The sequence below is a fragment of the Coptis chinensis genome, chromosome 7, assembly GCF_015680905.1.
Source record: "Coptis chinensis isolate HL-2020 chromosome 7, ASM1568090v1, whole genome shotgun sequence".
Classification (NCBI taxonomy): domain Eukaryota; kingdom Viridiplantae; phylum Streptophyta; class Magnoliopsida; order Ranunculales; family Ranunculaceae; genus Coptis; species Coptis chinensis.
In genome coordinates, this window is record NC_141462.1 from 52,494,992 (window position 1) to 52,512,770 (window position 17,779).

At 39.0% G+C, this 17,779-nt stretch overlaps 1 pseudogene; it reads right to left on the reverse strand.

The window, feature by feature from the left end:
• Positions 1-7,419: 7,419 nt before the first annotated feature.
• LOC147487905 (small nucleolar RNA R71) lies at positions 7,420-7,513 on the reverse strand (annotated as a pseudogene).
• Between the last annotated feature and the right edge of the window lie 10,266 nt (positions 7,514-17,779).

Below are 17,779 nucleotides of genomic sequence, written 5' to 3' on the forward strand. Positions count from 1 at the left end.
GACCACCACAAGATTGTTCATGGTAGAAGGATAACACGTTAGTGTGTTCCCAGTCTGGAATACAACGACGGATTAGTTGGTCGGAACAATACTTGAAGAGATAGGGATCATCCCAGAAATAAAATTTCACAGTGGATAAGAACTTTTTTCAGTCATCACGAGACCAAGATGAAGGGACTTCCTCGGTAACTAAGTAATTTACTATGTCAGCGTACCAGGGGGACGAAAAAATGGAATATAAGTGTTCATCCAGAAAGGAATCACAGATAGGTTCTCTAGCAGTATCAACATCACTGACAAGTCTTGATAAATAGTCTACAACCACATTTTTGTAACCTTTTTTATCTCTAATTTCTAGAGTAAACTCTTGCAAAAGGAGAATCCATCGGATCAACCTCTATTTTGCATCTTTTTTAAGCTAATAAACGCGCAGCACCGCGTGGTCGATTAGAGACAATTGTGGAAGAACCCACTAGGTAAGGACGAAACTTATCCAAGGCATATACAACGGCGAGAAACTCTTTCTCAGTGGTTGTATAGTTACGTTGAGCTTCATTAAGGGTTTACTCGCGTAGTAAATGACAATTGGCTTATCTTCTTGGCGTTGCCCTAGTATAGCTCCAATAGCATAGTCACTCGCGCCACACATTAATTCAAAAGGTTTAGACCAATCAGGTGGTTGAATTATGGGAGCGGTAGTTAAGGCGGATTTTAAAGTCTCAAAAGCTTGTTTGCAATTGAAACTGGAGTAAAAAACGGCATCTTTAAGCAAGAGATTGGTTAAAGGTCGAGCAACCTTTAAGAAATCTTGAATAAATCTCCTATAAAAATCTGCATGTCCTAAAAATGCGCGAATGTCGTGAACTGTTTTTGGTATAGGAAGTGAAGCAATTTTTTCTATCTTACCTTTGTCGACTTCGATTCCGTCTTTTGAAACGATATGTCCTAAAACTATTCTTTTTTTAACCATGAAATGACATTTTTCCCAATTAAGAACAAGGTTTTTCTCTTCACAACGTGTAAAGACCTTTTCAAGATTTGATAGACAGCTATCGAAAGAATCTCCATATATTGAGAAGTCGTCCAAGAATACTTCTATAAAACGTTCAACCATATCACTAAAAATGTGAAGCATGCAGTGTTGGAAAGTACTAGGTGCATTGCAAAGGATGAAAGGCATTCGTTTATATGCAAATGTACCAAAAGGACAGGTGAACGTAGTCTTTTCTTGATTAGCAGGATCTATGACTATCTGAAAATATCCTGAATAACCATCAAGAAAACAGTAATACGCATGACCGGCTAACCGTTCAAGCATCTGATCGATGAAGGGCAGTGGAAAGTGATCCTTACGAGTTACTGCATTAAGTTTGCGATAGTCAATGCATATTTGCCATTTCATTGGAATACGAGCGGAGATGCATTCATCTTTATCATTGCGCACAACCGTAATGCCAGATTTCTTTGGAACAACGTGTACTGGACTCACCCAAATGCTATCGGATATAGGGTAAATAATACCTGCATCGAGTAATCATAAAACTTCCTCCCGTACCACATCTTTCATGGTTGGGTTTAGCCGACGCTGCAGTTCACACGACGTCTTAGCATTTTCTTCAAGATGTATGCGATAGGTGCATACATTTGGGTCAATGCCCTTAATGTCATCGAGGGACCATCCAATAGCAGAACGGTGTTGTTGAATGACATCTATTAAACGGGATTCTTGATCATCAGTCAATTGAGATGATATAATAATTGGATGACTACCATCTGGATCAAGATGTACGTATTTTAATTCCGAAAGAAGAGGTTTAAGTCAGGGGCAGGTGGAGTGGGTATTAAAGATTCTTGATTAAAATCGTCTTCCATAGAGTAAACAGATTGATGTTCCTCCAAATCGCTGGACCTCACGGTCGTAGGGTCAAATAGTGGTATTGACCCTAATAATTCGTTTACTTCTTGTGTATAATCATTGTCCTTAAATTCAGAATCGCTAAAGGAAAGAAATTGGTATACTTCATCTTCAGGAAAAGTGTTTGTTAAATACTCTTGCACAATACTGTCAACCCTGTTCACCTCACCATCAATGTCAGGCTCTGGAATTTGTTTCATCATCTTGAACACATTTACCTCGACCGAAAAATTTCTGAAAGACATGGTCATGGAACCATCCCTACAGTTAATAAGAGCATTAGCACTTGCTAGGAACGGACGTCCTAAGATGATAGGAATGGAATCACATGCAACTTCAGCATCCAAAATAACAAAGTCGACAGGATAGAAAAAGTCTTGGACTTTTACAAGGACGTTTTCCACAATTCCTTTTGGGTACTTAATGGAACGATCGGCTAACTGTATAGTCATGGTAGTGGGTTTCAGCTCATGAAGACCTAGTTATTTAAATAAGTAATATGGAAGTAAGTTCGCACTAGCTCCTAGGTCTAGTAGTGCAGTAGCCGTATATTTGTCACCTAAGGTGCATGGAACCGTTGGTCTACCAGGGTCCTTGTATTTGACTATACCATTATATTCAATAATGGATGGAAACTGTTCGGTGAGGAACGCTTGTTGAGGAACATTAGTTCTCCTTTTTGTGGTGCACATATCTTTCAAAAATTTTGCATGTTTTGGCAATAACTTTAAGGCGTCGAGAAAAGGTAAGTTGATTGTCAAATTCTGAAAAGTCTCTTGAATTTCAGCAAAATTCTCATCAGGTTTATTCTTTGCCAAGCGTGCAGGAAACGGTGTCTTAGGGCAGAATTTGGCAAAGGGGTCCGCTTGCTTGTTTCCTAAATTCTGAGATGTTGACTTTGTTGTATTTGGTGAATCCTCCGTAGGTTCATTATTGGAAACATATTCATTTGAACCGTCGGATTCCTTTGGTTGATCATCTGGCATATATATTTGATTGTCTACAGTTTTTCTAGATCGAAGAGTAGTGATTGCGTGCACCTCACCTTGGTTGGAAGTACTTGTACCCGGTGCATTGGTGAGTTCAAAGCGCGTTTTTTGTCCTTAGGGTTTGGAACTGCTTGTCCAGGAAACACGCCTTTCTGACTCTTTTCTTGTGCCAATTGTTGAAGTGATTGTTGGATAGACGTTAAAATTTGAGATTGTTGGTTCATGTAAGCTAAGAAAGTCTCACTTGTCCTATCGATGAACGAAAGCGCGGGTTGTCTAAATGTACTAGATCCACGATTATTCTTTGAGAAGTTGTTAATTATAGTTGGGATTTGGATTGGCTGGAACAAGCCTACGGTTGGTTTGATAGTTAGCATCCGAAGTATTTTGAAATTGATTCTGACTTTGTTGGTATTGTTGATTATTGCCTTGGCGGTATGGAATAAAGTTGTTGGTTGGTCGAACAGTGGATTAGCGAAACCCGGAGGAGCCCCAACAGTTGGTTATTCCGCTAAAAGCGAAATTAAATTCGATCTTTGTCGCCAAGGTGCATTAGGAATGTTGAATGCACATGCCTCTTCCGATGGTTGAGAAGGGAGGCATATAACAAGGGACAATAAGCATCGATGGATGGTCGGCTGAGACAAAAGAACACATGGGGATGTGTCAACGTTCATGACTGTTTTGGGAGTTGATCGTTTACTTGAACTGCAAGGGCATCTACTTTTTAGTTAGGGATTACATCAAATTTTTAATTCGGGATCGGGTTTTACCTCAAAATAGATGTAGCCTTTGTTACTGATATCCTTTGATGATCCGACGGCTCGGTGTTACCCCGTGTGTACCTTTTTTCGCTCGTTTTTCAAGAAAAGTATATGCTTCAGTAGCTCCTTTGTCCATGAAGCAACCGCCTTTCATTATATCAAGAGTTTCTTTTTGATGATCAGAAAGTCCATTAAAGAAGGAACGAACAAGGACGGCTTTGTCTAGTTGGTGATGAGGACATTCTAAAAGAAGATCAGTAAAGCGACTCCATGCTTCCGTAAACGATTCATGAGGATTTTGACGAAAGAATTGAATTTTCTGAAGAATTTCAGAAGTTTTCTTTTGAGTGTAAAATTGAAGCATGAAAGCTGGAACAAGTTTATTCCATGTGTCTATGGATTGTGGCTGTTGTCCTGCAAGCCAAATTGACGCTTTTTCTGCTAAGGTGAATGGAAATAGCCGAAGCAAGAGTTGTTCCTTAGAGAGACAATTTGGATGGTGAAATGTTGTGGCCACTTGTTGAAGCCTACGAAGATGATTATGCGGTTTTAAGTGATCCAAACCATGATACACAGGTAACAAACTAAAAACGCGTTTGGTGGGATACGAAAATCACCGACAATGTCCTCAAGTTTGATGCAGGAAGAAGGTCCTTCCTATAATGCAGTATAGAAGTCCGACAGGGGCTTCTCAGCTGGTGGAGGATCGTCAGCCATAACTGCAGAAGTTAATGGCGACGAAGGAACTTGATGAAGGTAATTAACAGAAGGAGAACAATTTTTAGGTGAGAACTTACGTAGTTGCTTATCGTATTTTTTTCGACGATAGGTATGTTCAAATTCTTTAGTGGAACCAGACCTTAATCTCATGCAAGCATAAAATTAGATCTAATTGATAGAAGGAACTTATTATTACTTGAATTTTATGATTCTCTTAAAGATTTTAGAGTTGAACAACGTAGGCCTAAGTTGCTGCTAATGTAGCAGTGAAGCAAGGAATACGTGTGTATAAACCAACAGCCAGGTTACAAGAGATATGAAGGAGGCTTTCCGTGCAAGCACGGTTCTAATTAAGTAACCTCAATCTTTTAAGTTTCCTAGACACCGTTGGAATATGATTAAGATTTATGGAATTAAAATTTATGCAAGGTCGTTCTTAATTATTATTATTATTATTATTATTTTTTAAAGATTTATGCAAGGGTGAAATTACAAGCATGCAAATATGATCTACTCATATGATACTAGATGCAGTATGATAAGAGCCCAAAACTGTAGTTTTAACCCCTTAATAATCATCTTTGTTAGACCAATTATGTGAATAATAAGTAAGAGTTAACGATTCTGGCGCGTTTTATGCATTTCGGGTTTCAAAGTCCATTATGTGCGAGAAATGTACCACTTTAGCGAGATAAAGGAGCAAAGTCGCTGAACTTCTTCAAAGCCGTATCTTTGGACTCGGACCTCGAGAATTGGGCATACCTTATGTCAAAACGACCGGCTCGGAAAAGAGCTTTGTAATGGTCCAAGCCTTGACCCAATCAGAGGAGCAGAAGTGGACGAAAAGTCTGTGGAAGTCAACTGCAGCTGAAGAGGCCTTTTTGAATTGAAAGAAATGGGTTTTGGGCCTGATTCTCTGGCCCAAAACATGGCTCCAAGCCCATGCACGAATTTTGGATCTGAATGTATAAGAACAAAAGCTTAAGTCTTTGTTAATGGTAGCATATAGTAGATAGTTAGGTTAGAAAATAAATTAGATTAGTTAGCCTCCATTAAACCTTAATTCTAGATCTAGTTTTCATTAGATTAATTAAGTTTAATTTAGTTTCAAATCCCTCATTAGATTAAACCTTTGAATCTTGTTCTTCATTTGATTAGATCAATAAAGTAGTATTCTTTATCCATTTCGATTTTGTCAATTCCAATTCTAGATCTAATTTCAATTTATGTCCTTAGTTCAATTTAGTCATTAAATTAGATTTCATTATTGTTTAATTAAATAAATTTCAATGCTTTATATTATGTTTAGTTTTAATATAAATGGAAATGATTGGAATGATTCAAGGCTAAACCTCCATTAGAGGGGTTGTGAAGCCTTGATGAAAGCTTGATTCGATTATCGTAAAGTCGTCGTAAGTAATTTCCATTCCACTCTAGAAATGATTAGTTCACCATGAGAATGGGTTTAATTGTTCACATGCTAGTTATAAATTGGTAGAAATGCCATGTATGATTAGGGATTAGGAATAACCAATTGTTCTCAAGCGATTCAATTCAATTCGATTCTTACGATTAATTGTCGTTAGTGGATTAAGTTGAGTTAAGGTGGAATCAATCCCCTCTAACTCCTTATCATAGAATCAACGTAGCATTCCCTTAGTATTCCGATAACCGACTAGTTGCATCTTGTGGGTAGTTGCATCAGTAGTATAATTCCCTTTAAAACTCTCATAGACTTAAAAGCGACTAGCTAGATTAGAAAACATCCATGCTAGAGCACTAGGAGTGGAACGAACTTATCTACTCCACTATATCTCATAGGATTGAGAGTAGAATTCTTTGATAACTCAAGATAGCATCAAAATAGTTATAGTTTACTTACGTTTGGATTCATAGTTCATTTTAGAGGTAGACTATTCATTTTCATTTATCAAATGGGCATTGCATCTTAGTTGCACTTTAGCATTGTTTTCATAATAGAATTAGTAATTTTAAGTCCCATTTCACCCACCCACCCTTGTTTGATTCATCTTTGTGGTTTGCCGTTTCAGTTTTGGAAAAATTCAGCGAAAAACGATCGAAGCGCCAGCGCCAAAGAGAGCGACCAGCTATCTTCTTGGACTTCGTTTCTACACTAAAAGCGCCCATATCGCAAAGAGAGCGACCCAGCTATCTTACTTGGACTTCTCGTTTACACCGAAGCGCCCAAAAAAGAGCGACCACCGCTATCTTCTTGGACCTCGACTTTGCCTTGGCGCCCAGCGCCAAAGATAGATAGAGCGCCTTTCCCTGAAAATTCGGTTTTCCGCAGGGGTGATTCAAACTTCGAGTTGTCAAGTTTTTCAGTGTTCTATTCTCTTATAAACACTGAACACGTACCAAGACGCTATTCATAAAGCGAAGCAAGGGCCTTGTCAATCGTATTCCTTTCTTCCACACCTCGCATCTCCTGTTAGAGGTTTATACTAGTATATCGAGAATTGTTTGGAGTGTTGCATGTGTAGTTAAGCTCGACTTAGTCTTGCATGAGATTAAAGATGCAGTCGCACAAAACACCGAGCGTAAATACACAACAACATCAACAATCAAGTCTATCTAGTATACCACACACTACACCTCTAACTACTATCACACACACCATACGATATAATGGGGAAGAAAGAGAGACTCCTCTCGGACTTCTACAAAGCCTTGGCGATAGCCCCAAATCTTGCATCGTTCTAGCAAACCCGGTGAGGGATTTGAGAATCCCTCCAAATATTTTTAATTTGTTACCCGTTTTCATGGTTTAGACCATGAAAAACCTTACCAAAGATATCGCGTAGGATTGAACAAGTCCTAACAACATTCCACCATCCTACGGTTGGTTGAACAAATTAAATTAAAATTATTCCCTTCACCTTAGCCCGATAAAGGGCGTCTTGGTTAACTGCCCAAAGCCTAATTACGTGTGGACTTCGTGGGCTAAACTTGTTGACTTTGTTTATGGAACATTTTTACCCACCCCTAAAGACGGATGAGATGCTTTCTAAGATTCATTTCTTTTCGACAAAATCCTCATGAAACATTTTTGAGGCTTGGAATCGTTTCACCGATCTGCTTATAGAGTGTCCACATCATAACTTAGCTTAAAGACACGTTAGTTAGTTGCCTTTTCAAAGGACTTCAACATCACCATAAAGAAGTCCTTGACATAATGAATGGGGGGTAGTTTCTTAAACAAAGGAGCCTCGGAGGCTTATAAATTTTTAGAGGACCAAACTAAAGCGTAATAATAATTGGGGGGTAGTGGCGATTACTCCCGCTCATTAGTTCTTCTTCCACAGTTAAAATTTACCGGTATGTTTGAGGTTAAATCAGATCCACGAGCTTAAAACTCTAATTGAATCCCTCACAAAAAGGTAGATGCCATTTACGTACAACAAAAGCCAATCCCGTTATGAATGTAAATTCAAATCCATGTAGTTTCTGTTGGAGCCACGAGCATCCCGAATCCCACTCGTCATAGCCTATGAGCGGGCTTGTTCCATTAATAGTGAACCTAACCCGCGGAGACAAAATCCAACTTCGGTTGGAGAAATAACCAAAACGCGTCACACCTCAAGGGTACAATCATCAATATGTTAGGCCCATAAAGCTTTAACCAAGCCCCACTACGACAAGGGACGAGTGGTCGGGTAATTTTAATAATTATAACAACCAAGTGCAACCCGACAAGGTCAAGCACAAGGTCAAGGTAATTATAATAATTATAATGCTAATAGAGGTATCGTTCCGGTAAATAATAACTATCAAAATCCACGATAAATAATTCACGGAAATAGTTCGATAACACCACCCGTGAAACACTACACCCACCCAACCGGATCGTCTTGACACCTTTATACAAGTGAGCCAAAAACTTTTCCAAACCATGGCTCAATCCAACCAACAACTTCTAATCCGTAAACTAATTTAACCCAACGGTTGGCTCAAGATAAAGCCCAAACCAAAGGTGTGTTTCGAGTAACGCAATACCTAATCCTAAAACAACAAACCACGACCTTTGAGGTAACGGATAATACTAGTAATGAATATGAAAATGTAGGTGAGATAAATGCAATCACCACTCTCCGTTAAAGCAGAGTGGTTGATAACAAGGTAACTATGCCTATAGTTACCCCACCGATAGTTCCCTACACCGCTATATTACTAGATCTTGAAATAGAAACTGAAGAGCCTACCACCGTAGAGGTACCGGTTACAACAAACCAAAGAAAGCGAAGCTACGAGACAACATCCGGGGAGATACCATTGCTAAATATAGGCGAAACCACCGTTTCCACAAAAATTAGCCATGTTAACTAAGGATACAAATTATGAGGAGATTAGGGATGTTTTAAGAATCTAACTATAAACCTTCCCTTCCTCGAAGCTATTAAAAGCTACCACATCATGCTAAGTTTCTTAAGGAATTGTGTACTACTAGGCGTAAGACCAATATACCAAAAGACGCTTTTTAACGAACAATTCCCAACCTTATCGAACATAATGGAATTGTTAAGTACAAGGACCACAATTAGATCGCCCCATCTGATAATGCACCTTAGGAGATTCCTATCGGACGACCGTTATTAGACACGGGGGGCTAGTGTTAACTTACTCCCATTTTATTTGTATAGACAAATAGGTCTAGACAAAATGCAACCCACTAAAATGGCGTTGCAATTAGGCGATCGGTCTATTAAGTATCCTAAGGGTGTAGTCGAAAATGTGTTGGTAAAAGTTCGGGATTTCTACTATCCGGCTGATTTTGTAGTCCTCGATCTGAGGAAATTAAGCTAACGACTCTCCGATCATTTTAGAAGCGCCCTTTCTTGGCAACCGCCAATGCGCTCATTAATTGCCGTGATGGTTCAATGTCCATGTCTTTTGGCCATCTTGTTTGTTGAGGTCAATGTTTTTTAAAACAAGGACCGCGATTACCCGATTAGCCTATGGATGGAGAGGTTAGCATGATCGAGAGCTTTGCTCGAGATTATTTCAACAACACGCGTTCCACGATAGTCATATGCCCAAAATTCTTTCCTTTGGAAAGTCGGACTCAATATTTTCTTTCCTACACTAGTCGATACACATGTTATTGGCGAGGATGGGATAGATGACTTTCTCAAAGGCGTAGAGGACTACCATAGTAATGTGGATATGACCAATCTAGATGAGGAATTTGATGAGTTTCTTCGGTGGGTGACAATTCACCCTATCAAGAACTAACTAGCACAACATCCACCTCGATTCCCCTCCTTCCACCCTTTCAAAGGAACCCGAGTTTGCACTTTCGATCCCATTGTTTCTTACGTGCTCTATAATTTTTTAAATCCTCCTAACAAACAGATACTTCAGAAGGACAAACTTTGTGACACCTTCATTTTCAAAATTGAGACAGTCCCTACACACACAATGAATGAGTTCAGTGCTAAAACCAAATCCTCATTGTAATGTACAAAGGTCTTTCTAGAACTTATCCATACCTACCATATTCTCCACAACCATTCACTTTTCCACACTTATTTACTAGAACACCCACTCATTCAAAAATGAAAAAGAAGGTGCATGATAGGTTACACAATAGGGTTACCCAACTTCGTTTGGATTCCACTAGGCTGAGTCGTAGGAAATCTTGGTGTTTCATTGTATTTGGATATGTTTGCTGTGATATTTATTTATGGAATGATCCACAACTATTTCGGTTGTTGATATATGATCAACTGCATGTTCATACATATGTCTTAGATAAAGTCTTGAGTACCTGACTATAAACGACTCAATTTCTGTGTTGGTGCATTTCCTTTCATTCCAATATATTGGTGAGTGCACCATTAAGGTAACCGGCCCTCCCTATGGAGTGTGTGGGTCATAAGTACCGATCCTAAGTCCACGGTTCACATAGTTCCGCGTTTTCCACTCTTGCATGTTTTCTCGGATTTTTGAGTCATGTTTCTCTATGGTGTGAATTATGTCTTTATTGCTTATTGTTTTTCCTTCTAAAACTAAAATAAAAAATAAAAAATAAAATAAACATAGTAATCTAGGAAGTCTCGAAATCGACTTTAAAAGACCATTGCTAAAACAAATTTTCTAAAATTCTTGTAAAAATTTGTTTGGGGTGGGTGTGTTAAATGTTTCGTACTAAATGTTTTATGTCCCACTAGAGTTGCTTAGGCCGTTTTATTGTATTACGATTCGGATTGACATGATCTATTAATTTAGAGTTCATTAGTTAAGCATAACTTCGTCATGCACGCGTTTTTCCACTATCTCATATGTCATCCGAAGTCGGAATAGAGTGTTTTATGGATCATTGGATAGGAAATTCTCTCTGATCATTTCCATATCTCATTATAAATATCGGACCCGGTAACGGCGGGAATTTTGATTTGAAATTCAAAAAAATCGAAAAAATCGAAAATTTTGATTTTGGGCTTGGGCCTGACTTCATACCAGCCCATGGAGAGCGGCGCTTCGGCGCTCTTACATTCTCACGACCAGTTCATCGTTTCATCTTCCATTAACGCCATTACCAAGCTCCAAACCTAAAAGAAAATCAAAATAAAAAGAAAATACAAACAACCCACGCCAAAAATCAAATCCAAACCTCAAATCGACTTCAAAACACCAACCATCACTACCACCACCGATTTCTATTATCAAAACCACCGAAATTTAAAAAAAAATTTTGGTGCTGCCGCCACCGCGCCACCACCACTTTTCTTTAGGTCGGTCAAGTTAAACCACAACTACAACACCCTCTACAAACCCCAAACCGTAATCAAACTCTAAATGGCTCAACGCCGTATTATACCGGAGCAGATTTTCACCGCCGACCATTTCGGCGCCCGTTTTACGGTGTGAAATGGCTAGTAGAGACTGGAATAGTCTCGGTACTTTCGACGAAGACTTCTACCATGAAGACTTGGTCAGACGGTTCTACAACACCCGGGAGTTGGAGGGGAGTAAGATTTTTGTGTTGGTGAGGAAGAAGAGGAGGGAGTTGACTACGGGGCTGTTGGCTGAGATTCTAGGCATTCCGCCTAGAATCAATCTGGATGCCGTTTTACAGGAGCCCCAGTTTGACGGGGTTGAGCCGTTGATGGGCGTTACTGTCATCAATGGGAGCTACAATCCAAACTCCCATTGTGTGCGCCAGGCTTCTCTGAGGACCAACCAACTGGCTACAGCCCAGTGGATTGGTCGGAATGTCCTAGGCAAGGACAAGGTCAGTGACATCGGTCTGACCTGCCTCCACGTCCTATGGATACTCCAGGAGCGGAAGTACGATTTCTGTATCCTGGAGTTTTTGCTGAACATGATCAGGAGGTTCGGACGGTCGTTGGCACCTCTTCCTGTGCTTATCACTAAGATCATGTTGAAGATGAAGGCAACTCCGGCTTCTGAGAGGATTTACATTACCCCCGCGGGAACCCGCCGTATCTATAGGGAGTGTGTCCAACAAGTCCGGAAATTGCCGAGGATAGGGAACAGGTGAGGAGGACGAAAGCGGAGGGTAGATGAGGATGAGTCGGAGGAGGATGAGGAGGATGGCACCTGCTTTGATCACGGATGCCTTCCGAGGTGTTGGTCTGATCTTGGCGCATGACTATGCTACATAGGGGCATCGTTCACTCAACACTCTACATGCCGACCTCCGGACTCGACAGAGCGACTATTCATTCGCAACCGAGCTCCGCGCCCGGAGGGAGGATGAGATGGGGCTTGCGGCGAGGTGAGATGGAAGCCAGGCGTCGGTTTAGAGTAGAAGATGCTATACGCTTCCCACCTCATCTGAGACTCTACGCCTCGAGAGGAACCGGCTACTACTAGGCATGGCGTCGTCGACGGAGGGACGGCTAGCTTCTTTGGACCTTCCTCGGAGTTCGAGGAGCCACCACCCAGAGATACCCTCCGCCACCGGTGGCGAGGTGTTTAGAAGGATGAGCAGTGATAGTCCCATATTTATGTTTAGTAGTTGTTGTTTTATTTACTTTTGTTGTCTTTATTGTAATGTAATTTTTATTTCATGAACGGATTTTGTAGTGATACTCGAATGAAAATTTTAATATAAGGGGTTATTTTCAGTTTGTGTGCTTGTTTCATATTAATCCCACCTTCCAAACTTGTTTGGGGGTGGTTTGATCATTTCACGCTTTATTTTTTATAAAAAACCCTAGTGTTAGAATTTACTGCGGAGTAAGGTGAAAATATGGCCGTATAGGCATATCTGTGATTGAGAATCATTGTAAGATGAAATCTAGATTAAATAGGTACATTCAGTCATAAAATCCAAATAAGAGATACTGGGTTTGAATTAGAATCCAGGAGATGAGTTGTTTCCGTTTTCGAGTTTGGAGATTTTAGGATTTCCGGAAACTGCCGAAATTAGTTTTGGCAACTTTCCGATCCATTCTAGCAACTTTAAGCCTATTTAAACTTGATACAATCTATCCTCACAACTCACATTACACCTAAACTCCATCACTCACCCTTCAAACCAGCGATTCCCGTTTTAGACTTCATTTTAGCAATTCTGCAACTTCGGGGCTAGTTGGCGTTTCGAGAAAAAATTTGGTCGAAGCGCGCCCAGCGCCTAAATGAGTGCGACCAGCTAAAGTTCTTGGAATTCAAAATACAAAGAAGCGCCCAGCGCTAAAGTTAATGGCGCCAGCCTGCGACTTCTCGGACTAGAAATTTTCCAGTTTTCGCGCGTAGTTTCCGGATCATTCGCAGCTATTCCAAAGCGTAATTTAGAGATGACATCTCCAATATTGATACCGGAACAGTCTTTCGAAGATTTGTTCCAAAGCATTACTTACGGTGCTTGGTTTCGCGAGGTGATCACATATGTTGGTAGGGAACCTCTTATGGTAAGACCGGCTGAACTTTATTCTCCAGCACTTGCATCTTATTTTTATAATAACTGCATTTTCTTTGAGAGACCGGATGGAGAACAAGTGTTCTCCATCAACATTGACGATGAACCAATGGAGATTACCAGGTTCTTGCTAGCCTTTGTTCTTGGACTTGCTATGCCCGGCTGAGATACAAGACCCATGGTGCTATTAGATCGATAATATGCATGTCTACACCTATGAGTCTTTGCACGCAGGAGGCTTATGGGGCAGGCATTTTCCGTATTGAGGACCAAGGGGACTATAACGCGTTGCCGCCAATAGCCCTGTCCATGAACATAGGAACTGTTATGTTTTGGATAATGCTAAACATTTTAGGGAATGGCGTTTTCTTACGTGAATGGCGCCACTTGCAGCGTTTTCCTTGCTTTAGCCAATGGGCGCCCGGTTCTATGACCTTCCCGGGACTTTGATGTCTAGTTTAGCACGAGCCTATACTATGAGGCATAAGTACCTTCTTATGCCTGTTCTAATTTCAATATTATGCTATGTTTCTTTCCTGTTTTTGTACACGTTTCACGGATTGGATTAAGGTAGACACGGTCGACCCACCAATAGTATTATCCGATCTTTCCGTGCAATGACTTGGCATGGGTGGCGGATACAACCTCACCAGTTGCACCCTACACCCCATCGGACCAAGTGGCACTTAATAGGTTAACAACCATAGATGATAAATGGCGTGAAGCCCGGCAAATTATCATAGCATGGCAGATCGCCGAAGGAACCTCACTTCTTTATAGAAGAAGGGATGACGAAGATGACGAATAACAAACAACGAAGTGGAGGTAAGTTTTAGTTTCGTTTGTGTCCGCTTATGTCCCAAGCAATTTAATTATGTTAACCCCATTATGGGTGGAACTCTTATAGAGTTGTGTTAGTTTTATTTCCTATATTAGTACGTTCTAACATTGTTTTGCGGATGTTTACGAATTTCCATTGCTTCAATGGTATTTTTCCTACCCTCTTTATTTACAATGCTTTGAGGACAAAGCATGCTTCTTGTTTGGGGGGCATAGAATCAATGGTAATTAAGACATCTGTTAGGATATAGATATATATAATATGCATTTGTTTTGAGTTAAAATTTCAAAAATTTAAAAATATAAATAAATAAGTTTATGCTATACACTTAGAAATATTGGTATTGTTTTCTTTCTCCATGCTCTTAACAATCTAGAAATCTCACATAGTTGTTGCATCAGAATAATTGTTAGAAACTTAGGTTAATACGTAGGTAATAATCTTTGCATCTATCTATAAATATATTATGTGAGTATCTATGATTGTTAGCAAGAAAGTTTCAAATCTAGGCTAGAGTACTTATTCTACAAATCCTGTGAGAATATAGCCTAAAGCCTTATATGAGCGAAACATTTGAGAAATGACACAAGGGAGAAGTAAAATCCGGATAGAGAAATCACACGTCCACTTGCTTGATCACTAAACCATATCCTAAGTGAGAATTTAGGCCGCTCTTTGGATCGATATAGCCAGAAATTCAAACCTATGAATTATTTTCCGCTAGTCACCACTCGAGCCCTTTCTTTAGCCTTCCATACACCACAATTCCTTTACCTTTACAAAAACAAAACAAAATAAAAAAAAAAAAAGAGAATAAATCAACCTACCCAATTTAGAATAAGTCCGAGAATAGAATGAGTGAAGAAAGAAGAAGAGAAAACCCATTGTAAACAAAAATTGTTACTTGCTTCCGGAAAATAAAGAAAAGAAGTTTCCATCCAAAGAAAAGAAAAAAATAGAAATAAAATAAAAACTCCAAAAAAATAGAATAAAAAGGAGTCAAAAGCCAAAGAAAAGAAAAAGAAAAATATGGCTAAGGATGGAAACAAAGTATAGAAGCAAAAGAAAATAACAAGGTTTTCTCTAAGTTACATAATCTGAAGACTCTATTATCTCGGACTTGTCCTTTTGAATATCCATTTCCTTCCTTCTTAAACCATCTCCTAATCCCCTGTAACACCTAATAAAGACCTCTAGCTCAATTAGGAATAGGTTAGTGTGATAGTAAAGTGGCAATGTGTTTGATTGACCCCGGGCTTCCTTGTTGTCATTGAGATTGTAAGGTAAAGTGTGCCCACTGTACATTAATGGAGTAAATAAACTTGAGTGCAAAAATCGAGTGTTGTTTCTTGACTATTATTGTGAGAACCTATTTAAGGGCCGCTTATTCCGAAGTTCGAAAAACAAACCTCGCTAACATTTGATAGTACTACTCATTGTATATATGTTTATTGTAGATGATGATCGATTATTATGCATATATTAACTTAGGGTTTTGACTGGTTATTCTTATGTAATCGCTAGAGAGATGTATAGATAGTTGAGCATGAATAAGGAAACAATAGTTTTATTTTCTTAGTCGTTGTAGTATAGATGAAGTTTGTGAGTACCTTCACGGAAAACTCTCACGAGGCTATAACTTCGTCCACTAGGGAATTCCTAGTGGTTTAAGGCCTTGTTGCATATGGTCAATGCAATCGCACTCAGCGAAACGAGATTAGGTAGAACTCCATTTTTGGTCACTTATTCTAATTTCTCATCTTTGCTTGAGGACAAGCAAAATGTTTGTTTTGGGGGTGGTTTGATAAGAGCCCAAAACTGTAGTTTTAACCCCTTAATAATCATAATCGTTAGACCAATTATGTGAATAATAAGTAAGAGTTAACACCGATTACGCGTTTTATGCATTTCGGGTTTCAAAGTCCATTATGTGCAGAAATGTACCACTTTAGCGAGATAAAGGAGCAAAAGTCGTGAGAACTCCGAAAGCCGTATCTTTGGACTCAGACCTCGGAATTGGGCATACCTTATGTCAAAACGACCGGCTCGGAAAGAGCTTTGTAATGGTCCAAGCCTTGACCCAATCAGAGGAGCAGAAGTGGACGAAAAGTCTGTGGAAGTCAACTGCAGCTGAAGAGGCCTTTTTGGACTGAAAGAATTGGGTTTTGGGCCTGATTCTCTGGCCCAAAACATGGCTCCAAGCCCATGCACGAATTTTGGATCTGAATGTATAAGAACAAAAGCTTAAGTCTTTGTTAATGGTAGCATATAGTAGATAGTTAGGTTAGAAAATAAATTAGATTAGTTAGCCTCCATTAAACCTTAATTCTAGATCTAGTTTTCATTAGATTAATTAAGTTTAATTTAGTTTCAAATCCCTCATTAGATTAAACCTTTGAATCTTGTTCTTCATTTGATTAGATCAATAAAGTAGTATTCTTTATCCATTTCGATTTTGTCAATTCCAATTCTAGATCTAATTTCAATTTATGTCCTTAGTTCAATTTAGTCATTAAATTAGATTTCATTATTGTTTAATTAAATAAATTTCAATGCTTTATATTATGTTTAGTTTTAATATAAATGGAAATGATTGCGGAATGATTCAAGGCTAAACCTCCATTAGAGGGGGTTGTGAAGCCTTGATGAAAGCTTGATTCCGATTATCGTAGAGTCGTCGTAATTTCCATTCCACTCTAGAAATGATTAGTTCACCATGAGAATGGGTTTAATTGTTCACATGCTAGTTATAAATTGGTAGAAATGCCATGTATGATTAGGGATTAGGAATAACCAATTGTTCTCTTGAAGGCGATTCAATTCGGATTACTTACGATTCGTCGTTAGTGGATTAAGTTGAGTTAAGGTGGAATCAATCCCCTCTAACTCCTTATCATAGAATCAACGTAGCATTCCCTTAGTATTCGATAACCGACTAGTTGCATCTTGTGGGTAGTTGCATCATTAGTATAATTCCCTTTAAAACTCTCATAGACTTAAAAAGCGACTAGCTAGATTAGAAAACATCCATGCTAGAGCACTAGAGGGAACGAACTTATCTACTCCACTATATCTCATAGGATTGAGAGTAGAATTCTTTGATAACTCAAGATAGCATCAAAATAGTTATAGTTTACTTACGTTTGGATTCATAGTTCATTTCGTAGGTAGACTATTCATTTTTCATTTATCACAAGAGGCATGTGAAGATACTTTACTCATACGCATGCTACTATCACGAATAGGCAAGGTTGTATCATCGATAAATACTTCCATACGCATAAATATACATCGGTTATAATGTATATGCACGCTAATTTGTAGATCGATATTAAGTAGATGTATATCAACAAGAATAATGAGCAAATTTGAATCACTCATACGTATCTAAATACAGTAGTATGCGAATATAGTATACGTACACATATAAATACGTCAATGCTAAAACTAAACATGCAACGTATTATACATAAACTAAAATACGACTCTTGTATTGCATAATAAATTTATTTCGGCAATACTCATTGAGATTGTGAGTGTCATATAGAGAGCAGCTTCACCCTGTAAGGTTTAGAAACAACTTACCCAACTCAGATTTTAACCCTCGTTGGAATGTTCTCTTCTTTCTTGACAAAATCAAAA